Source organism: Phocoena sinus, chromosome 9 (genome assembly GCF_008692025.1).
Source record: "Phocoena sinus isolate mPhoSin1 chromosome 9, mPhoSin1.pri, whole genome shotgun sequence".
In the NCBI taxonomy this organism is placed as follows: domain Eukaryota; kingdom Metazoa; phylum Chordata; class Mammalia; order Artiodactyla; family Phocoenidae; genus Phocoena; species Phocoena sinus.
Window position 1 is genome coordinate 26,830,305 of NC_045771.1, and position 17,512 is coordinate 26,847,816.

Here is a 17,512-nt window from a genome sequence, read left to right on the forward strand (position 1 = left end):
GCTATTCCGTGACCAGTCAAATATATAAAATTGTTGACAAGGGACCGGTATTTTAATAGCTCAGTGTCCTCTTAATGAAGTGGTGTTAATACATTTTCTTCTAATTTCGGTATCATAGTAAAATATATGTAACATGAAATTTACAATGCTAACCAATTTAAATGAAGAGTTAAGTGGTATTAAAGACATTCATAGTGTTGTGCAACCAACACCACCATCCACATCCAGAACTCTTCATAATAATATGGAATGTTTCCTGAATTTCCTGTATGACATCGTTGAGCAGGTGTCATGCTAATCTTCTCTGTATTGTTCCAATTTTAGTATACGTGCTGCTGAAGTGAGCACTGGTACACATTTTAATGAAAACACTTATTTACATAAAGAAGAAAAAATTATAGAGATGGTGAGTCTGAAAGAGAAGCAAGATCCGTTTAATGATTATTATAAAAAAAGGGCTTTGATCAATTCTATAATGTTCCCTATCAGAGTATTGAGGCATGGAAGGTGAGTAAAATACCTTCTGATTCTACACGCAGAGACAGAATATAGGGATAGGTTATCTGATCCAAAATGATCATTGCTGTATTTTCCTAATTTATCTGGTTGAAAATGAAACAACTGAAAAGTGATTAAATCTAGATTAAATGTGTTCTTAATATATGCCAGGCACTATGCTAAATAATGCACAATGCATTGTCCAGCTTAATTCAAAAAGAATGCAATGAGGTAATTCCCTTATTTTCATTTTAAAGATAGTAAAACTAAGATTCAGAAATAATAGTATAATTAACTACACATGGTCTTACAACCAGTAAGCTATGGGTGAAAGACATTGCTCTGGGTCAGCCTGCCCATATAGCCCTTGCTCTTAATCTCTGAGATCTGCTGTGTCTAAGACCACATCTGCCCCCCACTTTTTCAATTTATGGCCTTAGACAGCCTCCACAAACACATCCTGTTCTTATGAACACATCCTGTTCTTATGCATTAGTTTTGCTTGTGCAATCATTTATATGCTGAACAATGATACCTCACCCAAGTTTTGAGCTGAACTCTCACTATTATCTCTAAGTGTTCTACAAGCGAACATTTTCTCAATAGCTACACTCAAGATTTGTGGTTGGGAGGACTGAGAAAGATTTCATCAATATTCTCTGGTGCAGTTTCTCTGTATGCATGCTCATAATTTGCTGACTTCTGGAATGATGGCTTTGAAATTAGAACATCTCTTGAAATAAAACTGCTGTGCCAGAAGACACCATTTAGAATTCCATTACAGCCCTGATGTACAAACATTCTTGCATCTACATTTTGATCCCAACACCTGTTATGCACTAAGAGATATATCTATTTCCAGAATTTTCCCTAGTGGAGCTTTATTATCACCCATTCAGGAAGCCCTTAAATATTTGTCAGCCATTGGTGAGGTTTCTGCTTGTTTTATTTAGACTTTGTTTGTGGGCTTTCCTCACACAGCGCTCCCACTCCTGTTATATTTTTTAAAATTTATTTTTTATTTTATTTATTTTTGTCTGTGTTTGGTCTTCATTGCTGTGCGTGGGCTTTCTCTAGTTGTGGCAAGCGGGGGCTACTCTTCGTTGCGGTGAGCAGGTTTCTCATTGCGGTGGCTTCTCTTGTTGTGAAGCATGGGCTCTAGGCGTGCGGGCTTCAGTAGTTGTGGCTCGCAGGCTCAGTAGTTGTGGCTTGCAGCGTCTAGAGCGCAGGCTCAGTAGTTGTGGCACACGGGCTTAGTTGCTCTGTGGCATGTGGGATCTTCCCGGACCAGGGCTCGAGTCCATGTCCCCTGCATCGGCAGGCAGATTCTTAACCACTGCGCCACCAGGGAAGCCCTCCACTCCTGTTATTTACTAGCAGCTCTCTTTTGTGGAAAGAGCATGGTTTTAGAAGACACCCCTGACCCTGGTTTGACTTTGACTCCTCCACTTATTGTACATAATGCACAATTATGTTCAACTATTTTTGATTCCTAAGATTACAGACATAATTTTAGATTTACTTATGATCAAGTAAAGATTTATACAGTTGAGTGAAAAAATATATCATGTTTGTTGGGGGGAGCGGTAGAGGGGATTGGTAAAGGGCTTTAATTTTACCCTAACCAATCTAAGTGGTAAAAGAAGCTGGTCTGGGTGAGCTCCATGTTCCTCTCATGTGTCCTTCCTTCCCACACTCCTTCTGTTCTCTTACTTCCCCCAGCAGACCTGACCAGCCATAGGCACCAGCCCATAGTTCAGGATAGATGCACGTGGGCAGGAGGGTAGAAGTAGGGGATGACTTTCCTAATCCCTTTTCTTTACTCTCCTCCTTCCAACCTGGATTCTGTGCTGCTGGAAAATGTATCCCAGCACTGAGGCCCTCAGACAACTGTACCGTTTCAGAAGCCAGGCTGGCTTTTCTCTTCATTTACAATTTTGTAAATTCTGAGAGAATTGTTTTTTATTTATTTAAGAAAATGTGGTATATACATACAATGGAGTACTATTTGGCCTTAAAAAAGAGGGAAATTCTGCAATATGCTATCACATGGATGAATCTTGAGGACATTATGCTAAGTGAAATAAGCCAATCACAGAAAGACAAATACTGCATGAGTCCACTTATATAAAGTAAGCCAAATTCATAGAACCAAAGAGTGGAATGGTGGTTGCCAGGGGCTGGTGGGAGGAGGGAATGGGGAGTTAGTAATCAATGGGCATAAAGTTTCAGTTATGCAAGATGAATAAGTTCTAGAGAGCTGCTGTACAATGTTGCACCTGTAGACAACAAATGCTGTATTATACACTTATCAATTTGTTAAGAGGCTAGTCCTCATGTTAAGTGTTCTTGCCACAATAAAATAAAATTAAAGAAAAAAATAGCTGCTTTTTAAATCTAGATTTCCAGTGGAGAAGGCTAGATTGCACTGGAGTTCTGCTTAAACTTCCAAAATGCATCTGGGCTCTCTAATCTGGCAAGTTTTTATCCCCACCATGTAATTTAACAGTGTGGAGCGAAGAGCTGACCTTCTGGGCCTTGCTGTGCTCTTTTAGATTATGTTACCCAGAAAAAAAATCCTGACCGAGTACCATAAACAAAATACATCTTAAAATCAGGGCTATTGCTTAAATGAATAAACTTTTGAATGCGTAAAGATATATGATATTTCTCATGTAATCATTTAGGAGATGAAATACTACTTTGAAGTTTGAGTTTCCTTTCCCGCCCCTAACTTTCACTTACTTTCTGAAGTTTGTGCCAAATATAATTCTTGATAAAGCAGACACTGTTTCTTCAACATGAGCAATTCTCAATGTTTTCAGCTTCTAATTTTGTTGCCTCAATTTTAATTGTAATTTGTGTTTTCTGAGCCAGAATTGTTTCAAATGAGCACAAAAGTTTCCATTGTTCCGTGTCTTACAATATGAGTATGCCTGAGTTGCAGTCATTAAAAGCCTCACATGGGTCGTTTTTGTTATTGTTCCCCTGGGCCCCCTCTACCCCGACTTTTTTTTTTACATGAGTGAGCTAAGAAGAAGCAACTATTTTAACAATTTATTTAAATAGAAAATGAGTGACTACGTGTCTCCTAGAAAGATGGTCATCAGATGTGTTTTTAAATTCTGACTGCTACAAGTAAATTTAGCCACAGTGCATTGCTTTCTGAATGCTTCCAGAATGGAACACTGTGCTTTGATTGTTGCTTTGGGAGTCTCATTAAGACTCTAAAAGGTCAAAGGAGTAAGGACTGGAGCAAAATATGTTCACTTACAATACACACAGCACAATCCAAATGCAGAAATCAGCTACATACACGATGTGTTTCTACCAGAGTATTCGTACAATAGAGAACCCTGTTCTTGTCTAAATGGTTGCATTTATTCTACCAAATATCTACAATGTTGTTACTAGTGGAGAAATATTTCAGATTGCCAATTGTTTGCTTCATAAACTAATTTCTGAACAGAGGATGATGTTGGAATCAGATATTTTTGCCATAAAATGAAATCGCTATCTCCATAGGTTTTCCTGTCTTAAGCGATGGACATTTTTCATAAAGCCTCTGCTCTAACACACACTTTAAAAATTTCATGAGGTGAAGACAGAATGCAATGATTTTGGCCCCTGGAAAATTGCCCTTGAAGGAGGACATCAGATTTTGACAAAGAATACATTAAGAATACAAACTAACTTAAAACTCAGTTTTCCCAGCAGAGTTTGCTCCAGCTTGAAATTTAATTATCTCAGGTACATTAAAGTAATTTGTTTCTGCTGGTAATAGGAGATTATTTTCATGCGAATGTGATGATACCCTATAGAGGAATCGGTGGGAGTTTTCCTTTAATTTGAATTTAGCCTTTAATGTTTTCCTTCTCTAACATATTAAGAGGATAGCATAATTTTAAACACCTTGCTACTTGGTTTCCCACATTCCATATTTTAGCTTTTATTTGCTTTGGCTCTTGAATATCTCAAAAATTATAATGAAGTAACCTCAGAAGTTTCCTTTTTGTGTCCGTAATTGATTGCTATAGTACTTAATATTCTTATAAGGATTAAGAACTACCCTATTTCAGGGGGTGGTCCAGGTGCTAACAGTTCAACAGTGAAATACAGATAAAAATCTCTGCCTATATGGGCCTTTCATTTTCGTACGTATGTCTATACCCAAGTTTATCCTTTTCACCTCAACCTCCAGTAAAAATTTCAGAAAATTTCACCAATCTTAGAATTTTAAAGATTGCATAACTTTTTGAAGAAATCACTATGAATTATTTTCAATCTGAGGATACAGTGTTCATGGTGCTCCTTGGAGGTGAGGACTAAGTCAATGCTATTTAATGTTTTTATTAATGAATAAGATCAATGATTTTTAAATTGTGTCCTTTGGAGCGCCAATGTCAGAATCCCTTCAGCTGGTGGTCACAGTTCCTGAGATCCACTTCACAGATCCTGATTCAGAATAACAAGGTGCAGATCAGGAATCTGCATTCTTAAGTAGCAGTCTAAGTGATCCCTACACATGCTGAAGTCTAAGAATCAATTACTAATTTAGACAAAGAGCTGAAGAAAGTGAATCTTAAATTAGAAAATGACCACAAGCAATTGGACAAAAAGGCTTGAGCCTTGTGTATTCTCAGTACATAAAGTGGTGCGAAAGGGCAAAAAAGTTATTTTCTGAGGAACTGGCACCAGAATTTCTCCTAGAGAGAAGACTGTTTCTTGTTAAGGAAATACTTTGATGTCTGCTTGGAGAGAGAAAATAAGCCTATGAGAATAAATGTCACCGAGGCACAAAGAGAAAACAAATTCGAAACAAGATTGGAGGTGCTGGGGAGGGGAGACTGAAGAGAGAAACAGAGAACCACACATCTTGGGGAGAGGCTGGCCACTAGTGGAAATGGCCTAAAAGGTGTCTAAGACTGAATTTTTAGGCATTTGTGTGGTTGTGATGTAAACTCCTTTTTTCTTCCTGAATACTCACTGATGGCTGCTACACACACAAGAGCCTGACATGAGTGGTTTTCATGGGAATCAAATTAAATCGGTGGAGATCTGTGTTGAGATTAAAGAAGAGCAGTGAGGATGGAGGAATACCTAGCCACCAGAAGTTGAGCAGAAAATGGAGGATTAAGAAGGGAGAACTCAGAGCCAGTGAGCTGGGAGAAATGGCAGAGAATTTTCAGAAATTCAGAGGGAGACAATCATCTTCCCATTGAATGAGGAGTTGGGGGTTCAAGCTAATTGTATACAGATCTTGAGGGGTAGGATGATCCAAGTGGACACTGGGCATTATGTTTAGTTACTGTTTTATGGATTATGCCTTATCTTTTCGTCTAGGTTTTGAGTTTCTAGTTAGAGGGGTATTCTTGTCTTTTTTTAATTATTAATCACTTTTCTGCACGGTATATTTTGCACACTGTAGGCTGCCACACGCTTATTGAATTTTTTTTTGTGCTAGAGTGAAAAGTGTAGAGGATTGTGAATGAAAAGTGTCCTAGATTTATGATCTTTAGGTTATTCCCTTGTGGACCTTTTAAGTTCTGGGTCCTTAAGTCTTATAGACACTTGTAGAAAATAACTTGTCTATGCCTTTATTCCTAGAATGTCTGAGTTACTTGATATTTACTATTTCAGTGGAATGAAATGGTCATTCCTTTAAAATAATATCTATAAACTACTTTTATTTGTGAAAATATATGATAGATTAATTTCCTAAAGTTAGTTTAATTTCCCAGCAAGTATTGCAGACCTTATACATACTCTAAAGCCTTATGATTATTTTAACTTGGTGAGTTAAATATTTGTGGCTAAGCTCATTACATTTTTAATGCTGGAAGTACATTTATTTTCCTATGAGGATTCTAAATATTTAGAGTAATTATACTTGGCATCTAGAATTCTGTTGGAGGATGCATTAAAAAATACTACTTGACACTTCTATGGGTAAAGAAATCAAAGCATAAGTAAGTAGGTAAAGCACAGAATGGCATTTTATCTTTGGAATTCTGGTCATAACTCTAACAGTAATTTCCATGCTGTGAGAAATTCCCTTTAAATCTTTTCATCTGCAAGAGAGCTTTTCTGTTGAACTTACATATGTTAGTTTACAACAAAGACTTGAAATAAGTTACAGTCATTCCTCAGTATCCCCAGTGGATTGGTTCTAGGACCCCTAGAGATAGCAAAATCTGCAGATGCTCAAGTCCCTCATAGAAAATGGCATAGTATCTCCATATAACCCCCACACATCCTCCCTATACTTTTTTTTTTTTTTTTTTTTTTTTTTGCGGTATGCGGGCCTCTCACTGTTGTGGCCTCTCCCGTTGTGGGGCACAGGCTCCGGACGCGCAGGCTCAGCGGCCATAGCTCGTGGGCCTAGCCGCTCCGCGGCATGTGGGATCTTCCCGGACCGGGGCACGAACCCATGTCCCCTGCATCGGCAGGCGGGCTTTCAACCACTGCGCCACCAGGGAAGCCCCCCTCCCTATACTTTTATCATCTCCAGATTACGTATAATACCTGACACAATGTAAATGCTATGTAAATAGTTGCAAATAAATGTAAAGGTTATGTAAATAGTTGCTGAGCATGTGGCAAATTCAACTTTTGCTTTTTGGAACTTTCTGGATTTTTTTTTTTCTTAAATATTATTGGTCTGTGTTTGGTTGAATCTGAGGATGTGGAACCCATGGATACCAAGAACAAGCTGTATATGCAAATAAGTCAGTGAGAATATATTTATGTTGTGCTTTTATAACCAACCACCTTGTGTGGCAGGCAATATTATTTCCACTTTATACTCGAGTGTGGGTGACCTCCAATGAGCCACAGTTCTCTCCTGATTATTTGAGTGTGGGCTGGACCTAGTGACTTATTTCTAAAGAACAGAATATGGAAAAAGTGATGGGATATTTTTCAAGATCAGGTTACAAAGAAAAGGTTGCTGCCATTTTCCATTTCCTTTCTTTCTCTCTCATAGGCTTGCTCTGAAGGAAAGCAGCTGCTGTGTTTTGAGCTGCCCTATGGAGAGGTCCATGTGTTAAGGAACTAATATCTCCAGTCAATGGCCAATGAGGACCTGAGGCCTGCCAAAGGCCATATAGGTGGTTTGGAAGTATATCCAGTAGAGCTTTGATATAACTAGACCTACGCTTTGATTATAGCTTTGAGAGAAAATGTGAGCCAGAGGCACCAGCAAAGCTGCATTTGGATTCCTGACCCAGAGAAAAATAGATAATAAATATTCATTTTTTAAAGCTGCTACATTTTTGGGTAAATTGTTGTCTTAGTACATTCAGGCTGCTATCACATAGTACCACAAACTGGGTAGCTTATGAACGACAAAACTTTATTTCTCACAGTTTTGGAGGCCGGGAAGTCCAAGATCCAGGTGCCAGGAGATTTGGTGTCTGGTGAGACTCACTTCCTGGTTCATAAGGCATCTTATTGTGTCCTCACATGGTGAAAGGGACAAGAGAACTATCTGGAGTCTCATTAGGGCACTAATCCCATTTATGATGGCTCTGCCCTCATGACCTAATCACCTTCCAAAGACCCCACTTCCTCATACTGTTACCTTTGGGGTTTATGACTTCAACTTATGAGTTTGGGGAAGACATAAACATTTAGTCTGTAGCCCTTGTTATACAGCAATAGATAAACTATACATGAGGAAATTGAATCCCAGAAAGGTCATATGATTTGAACAATGTATCAGATGTAAAGAATTGAAAACGCAAGGGTTTTCTGACCACTTGGTCAGAGAAGGGCACTAAGGAGGTGGCATTAAACAGATACCTAAACGAACTGAGCCATGTGGACATTTGGGGAATAAGTGTGCAGGCAGAGAGACAGGCAAGGGCAAATGCTTTGTCATGAGAACACTGGATCAGCATCAAGGCCAATGTGGATACAGAAGAGCAAACTAGAGAAAGATACAGGGGATGAAGTCAAAGAGATAGGCAGAGGCCAGATTATGCAGAGCTTCCCAGCCATGGTAACGACTTTGGATTTTGTTCTAATTCTAGGGGGAAGACATTAGGGTATTTTAAACAGAGAAGTGATATGATTTGATGCACTTGTTAATATTTGTGGAGAATGGAAAGAGAAACAACAGAAGGAGTAAAGACACAGTAAAAAGATTTCTTGAGGCAGATAACTTGCCTGGATGAGTGTTAATGATTACTTGGACTAGAGGTAGGAGTGAAATGGTAGTAAATGGTAGATTGAATGCTTGGAAATTGAAGTAGTTTTTATTTCTGGTTGCTTCTATGGACATTTTTGTCAAAGAGCTTGCATTTTTGGAAGGGAGGTTTAATTGTGATGAGAATGCAATCTAGGTATTTGATTACTGGAACTTAATGGTTTTGAAATTATGGCTGTGCTCTGCTTTAACCAAATCAGATGAGCAGTCTTGACTGAAGGCACTCAGACATTGGAGAAGACTGTATAAAGGCACGGTACAGGTTTGGCATTCCCCTTAGATTTTGAGCGGGTGACCATGAGTGTTGGAAAGAGCCAACACTTATTTCTTTGCTTTTGCACTACACAAACTGAAGTTAGTTTTTGTTTTCCTCTCATTATCCTTTTGACCAGCTTTCCTGGGAGATCCCAGAGAACTCGCCCAACAGTTCACATTTTATAATTGCTCTTTTTCTAAGAATGGGTATGTATATATATGTACACACACACACAAACACATACAAGGGAGAGATGGCACAATTTATTTTTGATTTTGTTGTGTATGAGAACACACATTCCTAAATAATATGGAGAGATTGTCTAAGTTTGGATGTTGGTTGAGATCCCCAGGGATCTGAACACTGGCACTTTTATTTTGAAATGTCCTATTGCTGCCTCATCAGCATTATCCTCCCATTTTCTTCTCAAAGGTGAATTGGAGTCTTTCATTCTTTACATCTATCCCACTAGGGGGACTAGAGTTGAACACGGTTCAGGAGAGCTCTTTGTATACTTGATTTCTTCACAAGCTTTGTTTTGGGAAAAAAAAAAAGGTAAAACTCATCTGGTAATTTTGAGTCTTTTCATTTTAGAGCAAGAAATTATGCGGTAAAATTTCAGTAAGTGACACTGAAATATATTTCCCTTTTGCTAAGTGTAACTGCCTTTTTCAGATTTCAGAAATAAGGTCTCATATGTATTCAATATAAATGATATGAAACATTCATTTGTCTGTGGGGTGTGTGTCAGATATAAAGTAAAACATCTTAAAACCCACAGGTCAATTTCCTCAATAATAAATTCATGTAACTATGAGTTTTAAAATAAATACATTCTTGGGGAATAAAATAAATGATATTTGAGAAGTTACTGATTATTTATTGAAGGCATTGTTTATGTTAAATGCTTTATGCTAAGTGAAATAAGTCAGACAAAGACAAATACTGTATAATAGCACTTATATGTGGAATCTCAAAAATACAACAAACTAGTGAAAATAACGGAAAAGAAGTAGGCTCACAGATATAGAGAACAGGCCAGTGGTTACCAGTGGGGTGGGGAGGGGCAATTTAGAGGTGGGGGAGTAGAAGGTACAAGGATGTATTGTACAACACGGGGAATACAGCCAATATTTTGTAATAATTACAAATGGAAAGTAACCTTTAAAAATTATACTAAAAATGCAGTTTAAACAGTATTTTCCCAGCATTTTATCAACTAGGATCTCTCACCCTATCCACCATTCTTTGATCATCTACTACATTTAATCCACCCCAAATGAATAATGGTCCTGCAAGCAGTTGGTTGAATCTACCTACAGAACAGGCATTTCACACAGAAAACATATGTTATTTTACATCTCTCAGATTGGAGAAATGTTATATCATGATGGAAATTGGAATAATTCCAGCTTCAGAAGTGTCCTCTAGAATTCCCAAATGTCACAAATTTCCATTTCAGAGTGGTGGTATCATAATTTATAAACTGCTAGGGAATTAAAAAAGGGCTAAACAACCATTAGTTTGGGTGTTAATATGTAGATGTATGTTTTTTGTGCTTTTCCCCATTATACAAAAGCAAAGGTTTTTCATCATGCTAGCATAGTTAATTTATTATTTTCAAGCTAGTGCCTAAACTTCTGGAACACAAAAATTAATGGGCTCTTGGAAACCCTCTCTGAATTGTCCCAAAGTCAATAGTGGTTCTTCCCATCTGTCATCTTAATTTGTAGTATGTCTCCCAGATGCATTAAAACAAAGATATACACTAAACTTCCTTGCATTCCCATTGGCACTAAGTACAAAAATAAGAGTTGTCATAAATCAATTATTTACAAGAAAACTCCCAAACTTGCCAAACTGGAAGCCCTGATTTAAAATTAACTGGGATGTCACTCAGCTTTGCCAACCAACTCTTTCAGACTGCAAATGACATATTTATTTATAGAGCTATTTAGATAATAATGGAAGAAGGTTTAGTAGCTTATTTTCTAAACTAGCAACCAACGTTAACTCCGTGAGTTTGATGACTGCTTATAAAATGATCTGTTTGCATCTGTTTTCTGTTGAAATAATTACAACTGGAAATGATGAAAATATGTTAATATTTAACATTACACTTGTTTTGGGTCATATTCTGAGAGAAGATTATTTTTTGATCCAGAACTATGGCCTTCAAAGTAATTGAGAATGAATTAATTCATGACTCCCATAGTTCTTTCCATGATAAAAGGGTAAAGGAAAATTTGGGTAAGTAATTTTAGCATTTTATGCTGTCTCATGTTGGAACCGAGCCCAGTTTAGCCTGGGGAGAATCCAGCTCACAGTTGAAAGGGAACCAAGTCTGCAGTCAAAAAACAGTACTACATACAGCAAGTCCAAAGAATGAGGCAAGCTCAAGAATGGGGGGAAAGAAATGAAGTCGGAAAGCTGGAGAAAAAGGCAGCTAGAATGTAGTTTAAGGAATTGGTCCAGGACAGAGGTTTATAACTAAGGTCAGCCATTTTCAGATAGTGCCAGCATTATCCTGCAGCAATGGTGCACGTCAAAGTAAGAGTGGAATTTATAGGAACTGTAAGAGCAAGACACAGACCTCCACTATCCCCACTCCTTACCCATAATTGCTGTAGTTCCTTCAGTATTTATTGTTTCCTGGTACAGGATAGCTAAAAATTTGAGTGACAGGATAGCTAAAAAGTCAGGTTTCCCTGATTTTGTCCTAGTCAAAGCCTACCTTTTGGTATAGTTATGAAAAACACCCCCTTTCACTTTTCAGAGTTTCCTAGTTTGGATGATAAAGTTTATGGTCATTCTAGCAAAGGCCCAAGATGAGAAGGTATGAGCACCTTAATCCTTTGTGGATTATTATCTTATTATTATTACTATTTTTTTAAATTTAAATGAAAAAAATTTTTTTAACATCTTTGAGTAAAATTGCTTTACATTGTTGTGTTAGTTTCTGCTGTATAACAAAGTGAATCAGCTATATGTATACATATATCCCCATATCCTCTACCTCTTGCATCTCCCTCCCACCCTCCCTATCCCATCCCTCTAGGTGGTCACAAAGCACCTAGCTGATCTCCCTGTGCTATGCGGCTGCTTCCCACTAGCTGTCTATTTTACATTTGGTGGTGTGTTTATGTCCATGCCACTCTCTCACTTCCCAGTTTACCCTTCCCCCTCCCCGTGTCCTTAAGTCCATTCTCTATGTCTGCATCTTTATTCCTGTTATTATTACTATTTACCCACAAATCCTGTTGAAATCCACATAGGAAAAGAAGATTTGTTGATTATTCCTTCTTTGGGAGATGGCAAAGTGTATGGGAAGGGATGAGACTGTCTTCCTGGAGAATTTTTTTAAAAAATTAGAGAAATTTGGTTCTAAAGTATTCAGGACATCAAAGATCCACAGACCATGAGGGTAAATTTAAGAAAATTGATATAAAGTTAAATTACTTACCTCCATTTCATTAGGGGCTTTTCCTAAGGTTCTACCTTTTCTTTTGTTTGGAACATAGTCTTCAATTTCTTCGTTTTGCTTGACTCGGTGTTGATGTCTATGCATTAGATAAACAGCCCCCTCTCCCCAGTCTTTTTTTTTTTTGTGGTACGCGGGCCTCTCACTGTTGTGGCCTCTCCCGCTGAAGAGCACACAGGCTCCGGACACGCAGGCTCAGCGGCCATGGCTCCCGGGCCCAGCCGCTCCGCGGCATGTGGGATCTTCCCGGACCGGGGCACGAACCCCCGTCCGCTGCATCGGCAGGCAGACTCTCAACCACTGTGCCACCAGGGAAGACCCCCCGCCCCCAGTCTTAAAGGAGACGCCTTGGGTAGATGAGCGTCATCGTTCAACCCTGCCCTGGCTCTTGGTTGTCCCTCAAACCTTTGTGATCGTCCAAGTGGCCTATTTTAGTTTTAGTGGCTCCCAGTAGTTGAGGGTTTTCCTAGAACTATCAGTGTCCCAAAGGGAAGGATCTCAGGCAGCACCGAGATTCAGGCAGATTAGAAGCCAGACCCTCAGGCAGCAGCTTTGAAAATATGCAAATATATACAGTCCTGTGGGACCCTGGCTTAAGTCCCGTCGGCCACGGAGTCAGTGATCCAGAGGTGTCCCCTGGGTGGCAGCTGCAAAAACCAGGGCACCAGATGCACTTAAAAGCTTCCCTCCAGGAGACTGGCGCTCAGGAGCACTGCAGAGGGAGAGTGTGAAGATGGGGTGCATCCGCTGGGGTGGAGGTGAGGTGGAGGGTATAGATGGCGTGGCCAGGAAGGAGAGAGAATAAGATGGCGCCAGGGAAAAAGCGCGCCAAGACGGCGCCTGCCAGCTGGAGCTGGACAAAAGGAGAGTGTATAGATAGCATCTGCAGGAAAAGGAAGAGAAAAGAAAAGAAAACAAAACTTTAGCGTTAGAAAATTATATATATATATATATATATATATATATATATATATATATAGTGACTGGGGCTAGAGCGAGGCACAGGGAGAGTGTGAAGACAGTGCCCGCCAGCCAGCAGGCTCCAGATGTGTGCTAAATTAGATGACTGCCCCTCCTGCCAACAGCTTTAAGATAAGCAAATGAGCTTCATTTACAGAAGTCTGGGACCTCTTCATCCTATGTGTCCACCATGAGCCCTGGAGCTGGTGAGTCCGAGCGCTGGAGCCCTTTAAGGCTGTTTCTTAGACCGTTTTATTTTAACCTTTTGGGTAATGTGGACCGAGCCCTGGAGGTTTTTAAAGCTAGATGTTCTAGGAACTTGACAGTCAGGGGCTGGTCTTAAAAGTTGGGGTCTCCAATGTGGGCGTCAAACCCTACTCTCCTCAGGGAGAAGCTCTGGGGTTTGAGTTCCCTCCCGATGGCGCATCGCTCTGCCCCAGGGTGGGGTTTATGGGGAGATGTGCCCCAGGCTCCCCTACCTTCTTCCACGTGGGACTTAATTCTCTCATTCACCTGATGCATAGCATTTGCTCAGAGATGAGGTTTATTTCAGAGGAAGTTGTTTCATACTTAGCTGCAGATTCGGTGTGCCCGTGGAGGGAGGCGAGCCCAGAACGCTTCTATGTCTGCCTTGACCCAGAACTCATTGGTATAAAGAAATACTGACAAGTCTGGTAATTTTAAAAGGTTGAATGGAATCTTAGGGTCACATAAAATGTAGCACAGGCCATAAATGAATCGTTAATTAAGATGAATAAAGAATGGTAAAGTTAATATTAGAATGGGGCCCTTTATTTCACGTAAGGTGTTCTTTATTCAAGGGCTATTATGACAAAAACACAGCACTTAGATCTTGAAAAAGGGAGAATTCTTTAGGCTTAAAAGTAAATAGGAAAATAAAACATTCATGGGAATTTGAATTTGGAGATTGAAATTAATTTATCACTTCTCATTTTACTATTCAGTGTGGTGTATGTGTTCTAGGGGATGTTTAGACCTTACTCATGAAAGTCGGTAAACTATTCAACTGAATGGGGCTTCGTGTGGGAACCCTGACAGCAGAGGCATACGGGAGTCACTTGATCACTTGGGTATTTAGTAATGCAGTTAATGCTGTTCATTGTGTGATCATTTCTATAATGAGAAGGTGAAAGTTGATTAGTAAGTGGAACTGATTTGGAAGGAATTTATTAAAAGTTTGCGCATGACTAAGTGTTAAATAGAACATTTAATTTCTACAACCAATGTTTTCATGAAAAATTTGAGATTATTTTTTCTAAAAATGGATCGACTCTCTTGTCCCTGGTTTTCGCTAATCTGATTTCTCCTCAATATCAAGATAAAATGGTTCATACACACTCTTTCACTTTCTCGCTTCCCATTTCCTATTCAACCCACTACAGTCTGGCCTTGTGCCTGTTTAGAGATATTCAGAAACTGCTCTCAGAGTCATTGTGACCTGCAGTCATATATTGGACTTCTCGATTGCATTTGACTTGGGGATCATTTTCTGCTTGAAATTCTGTGTTCCCTACGTGTCCTGACACCACCTTCTCGTAGTTCTTTATGACCAGTTCTAGTATAATTATGTGCTGCATTTTACGATGGAAGTATGAACAAGCAACAAATAATTCTGGCTCAATCTCTTGTTTTCCTTCTTATTTGTTAATTTTAGTAGTTGGGCCAGGACATCTCAGTATCACAAACAAGAAAGCACTTCCTACACAAAGTGAATATCTAAATGTTTTGAGGACCTTATTTCTTATTTCCATTCATTTTACATATTAATATTATACATAATATAATATTCATTTGATAAAAGATTGCTATCAACCTTGAAGCAGTTTCTGTTGACTCCCTGTCTTTACCTGAGTTCCAACTCCTGTCTTATCTTTGTCGCTGCATTTTGACTTTCCTCCTTTGTGGATGTTGATACAAAGATGGAAAAGTCATGCATTTCCTTTTGTGCGGATGCCATGCCCAATCCACTACTGTCTCCTCTTCTGCTACTGGTACTGGCTCCATCCTGTTGCCTTTCCTACCAATGTTCTGTTTTTTCACTCAGAGGGGAAATTTCTCTTGCAAATGTGACACCCCAATTGAATCAACACTAGAGAATCGGTTTCTACATGAGGATAGCTCATTTAACCCCCAAATGGTAACCTTCTCTTTGATGATTACAGTGTCTTGGATGAGACCTGCACATAGTGGGTGTTCAGTGAACTCCTAATACTCTTTTTAGGTACTCTAGGGATTATTCCCAGTGGAGGATAAATATGAGGGAAATGATTCTGTATCATTCTTTAAGATTCATCCAGCGTGGGATGTTTGTCCACTGATTTATCCCTGACTTTAGGGGAATACCCTGCTATTCCAGGTGTTAGAATAGCCTTCTTTGCAAATGAAAATCTTCAGGACAGAGATTGGACACAGTCAAATGCTCTTTCCATGATGGCTCCTGAAAAAAAATCTATGTAGGAAAATTTTATTATCTCTATTTTATAGACAAGGAACTTCACTGAGAGACTGTGATCCTTCTGAGGTTATTTCGCTGATACCTGCATAACTGAGACCCAGCTCAAGAGATCTGAGTCCAACTTCTGTCTACATTTCCTCCGGATTGTGTAATTTTATTGCAATAATGAATTTTTGGAGTTATGCCTAAATCTTAAAAGAATTACTTCCAATTTTAAACATTTCTGAGTTTTAATATTCTGTAATTGGAGTTAGTTCAATATAAACAAATCTATAAACTAGAAACTCTGTATTTCAAATCTATTAAAAAGAAAAATGAAATACAATCAGCTCAATTAGTTTATCTGGTGGTCTCTAGCTAAGGAAGCATAAGCCCGTATAATAAATCCCTCCAGCAATCTGGGAATTTAGTTCAACATAAATGGTTAAATTATTATATTATTTCCTGAATGTGTCTTTGATTTTTTGAGTATTGTATTAAACCATAAATAAATTATATTAAATCTGGGGAAACAATTAGAAAAATATAAATATAAATTAATGGGAGCTTTTATGATGAATAAATGAGGAAAAGGAGTTAAACTTGAAGACAGCAGAAAGGAGTAATACCAAGTATCTATGAATAAATAAAGGTAGATCCTAGGGAGAACATGGGTCAATTTTATGACTATTCGTCTTAAAATACGGTATTAATCAACTTAACATTCTAGACAGAAAAATAATTTCTTCAAGTTTTGATATGAAAACCTCATCATTTTAAGAAGGTTTGAGTGACAGAATAAGCTTTTAGAGAAGAGAAGGAAATCCTATAATGTAAAATCCTTGAAGTCAGGTTAATGGGTGGATTAATACTCATGACATAAATCCTATAATGCAAGAGAGTGGCTTAGCTGACTTGCTGGGAACATTGCTGATTCAAATTATATTCATCTGCTTGGAAATAATACTTTGGGGGAGTCTGGGTATCTGGAAATATATTAATTTTAGCTTTTTCAAGTCAAAAGGTGTGCCAGAAACTCATCAAGTCACTCAGGCAATGGATGGAAAAATCTTCATCCTGATTTCTTAAAAATTCTCAAACTATATATACCTCAATTTAATTTTCACCTTGATTTAAGTTGTAGGGACTTCTGCAGTATCATTTTAAATTTTGTCAGTGTCTTATGAGTAATAACTAAAGGATGGTTTTCTTGTTTGCTAATGATTTTATTTTTGGGGGGGGGCCACAGTTCCCTATTTCTTATGTGAGATACCTATTTCAAAGAAACATCAGAAATGTGGTTTGTAAAATACAGATATACCTTTCTTGCTGCAAAAGACAAATTCCTGAAAGAATGCATATAAACTCAGTTCTGGTTTCAAATGGCTTCTTGGCTAGCATTTTCTCACATTTCTACCAAAATACGAAATCAAAGAAAAAGAAGAAACTAAAGCTTTGTAGATTTGACTTTGGAGTCATGTAGTTAAAGAACACACAAACAAACCAATAGTTTCAAACTTACAAGAATGCTGTAAAGGTAATATAAAGAACACAAATATGTCTTTTTTTTTTCTTTTTAATTAGACATGTGTTTCACTTTATTAGATACTGCCAGTATCTAATACTGCCATTTTACATCCACACTAGCAATAT

The 17,512-nt window shown here is 38.4% G+C and overlaps 1 non-coding gene across 1 annotated transcript; it reads right to left on the reverse strand.

Annotated features, from left to right (window-relative positions):
• Positions 1-238: 238 nt before the first annotated feature.
• LOC116759954 lies at positions 239-348 on the reverse strand. Its single transcript, XR_004351613.1, has one exon. It is a non-coding gene; the product is annotated as a U6 spliceosomal RNA (small nuclear RNA).
• Positions 349-17,512: the final 17,164 nt, after the last annotated feature.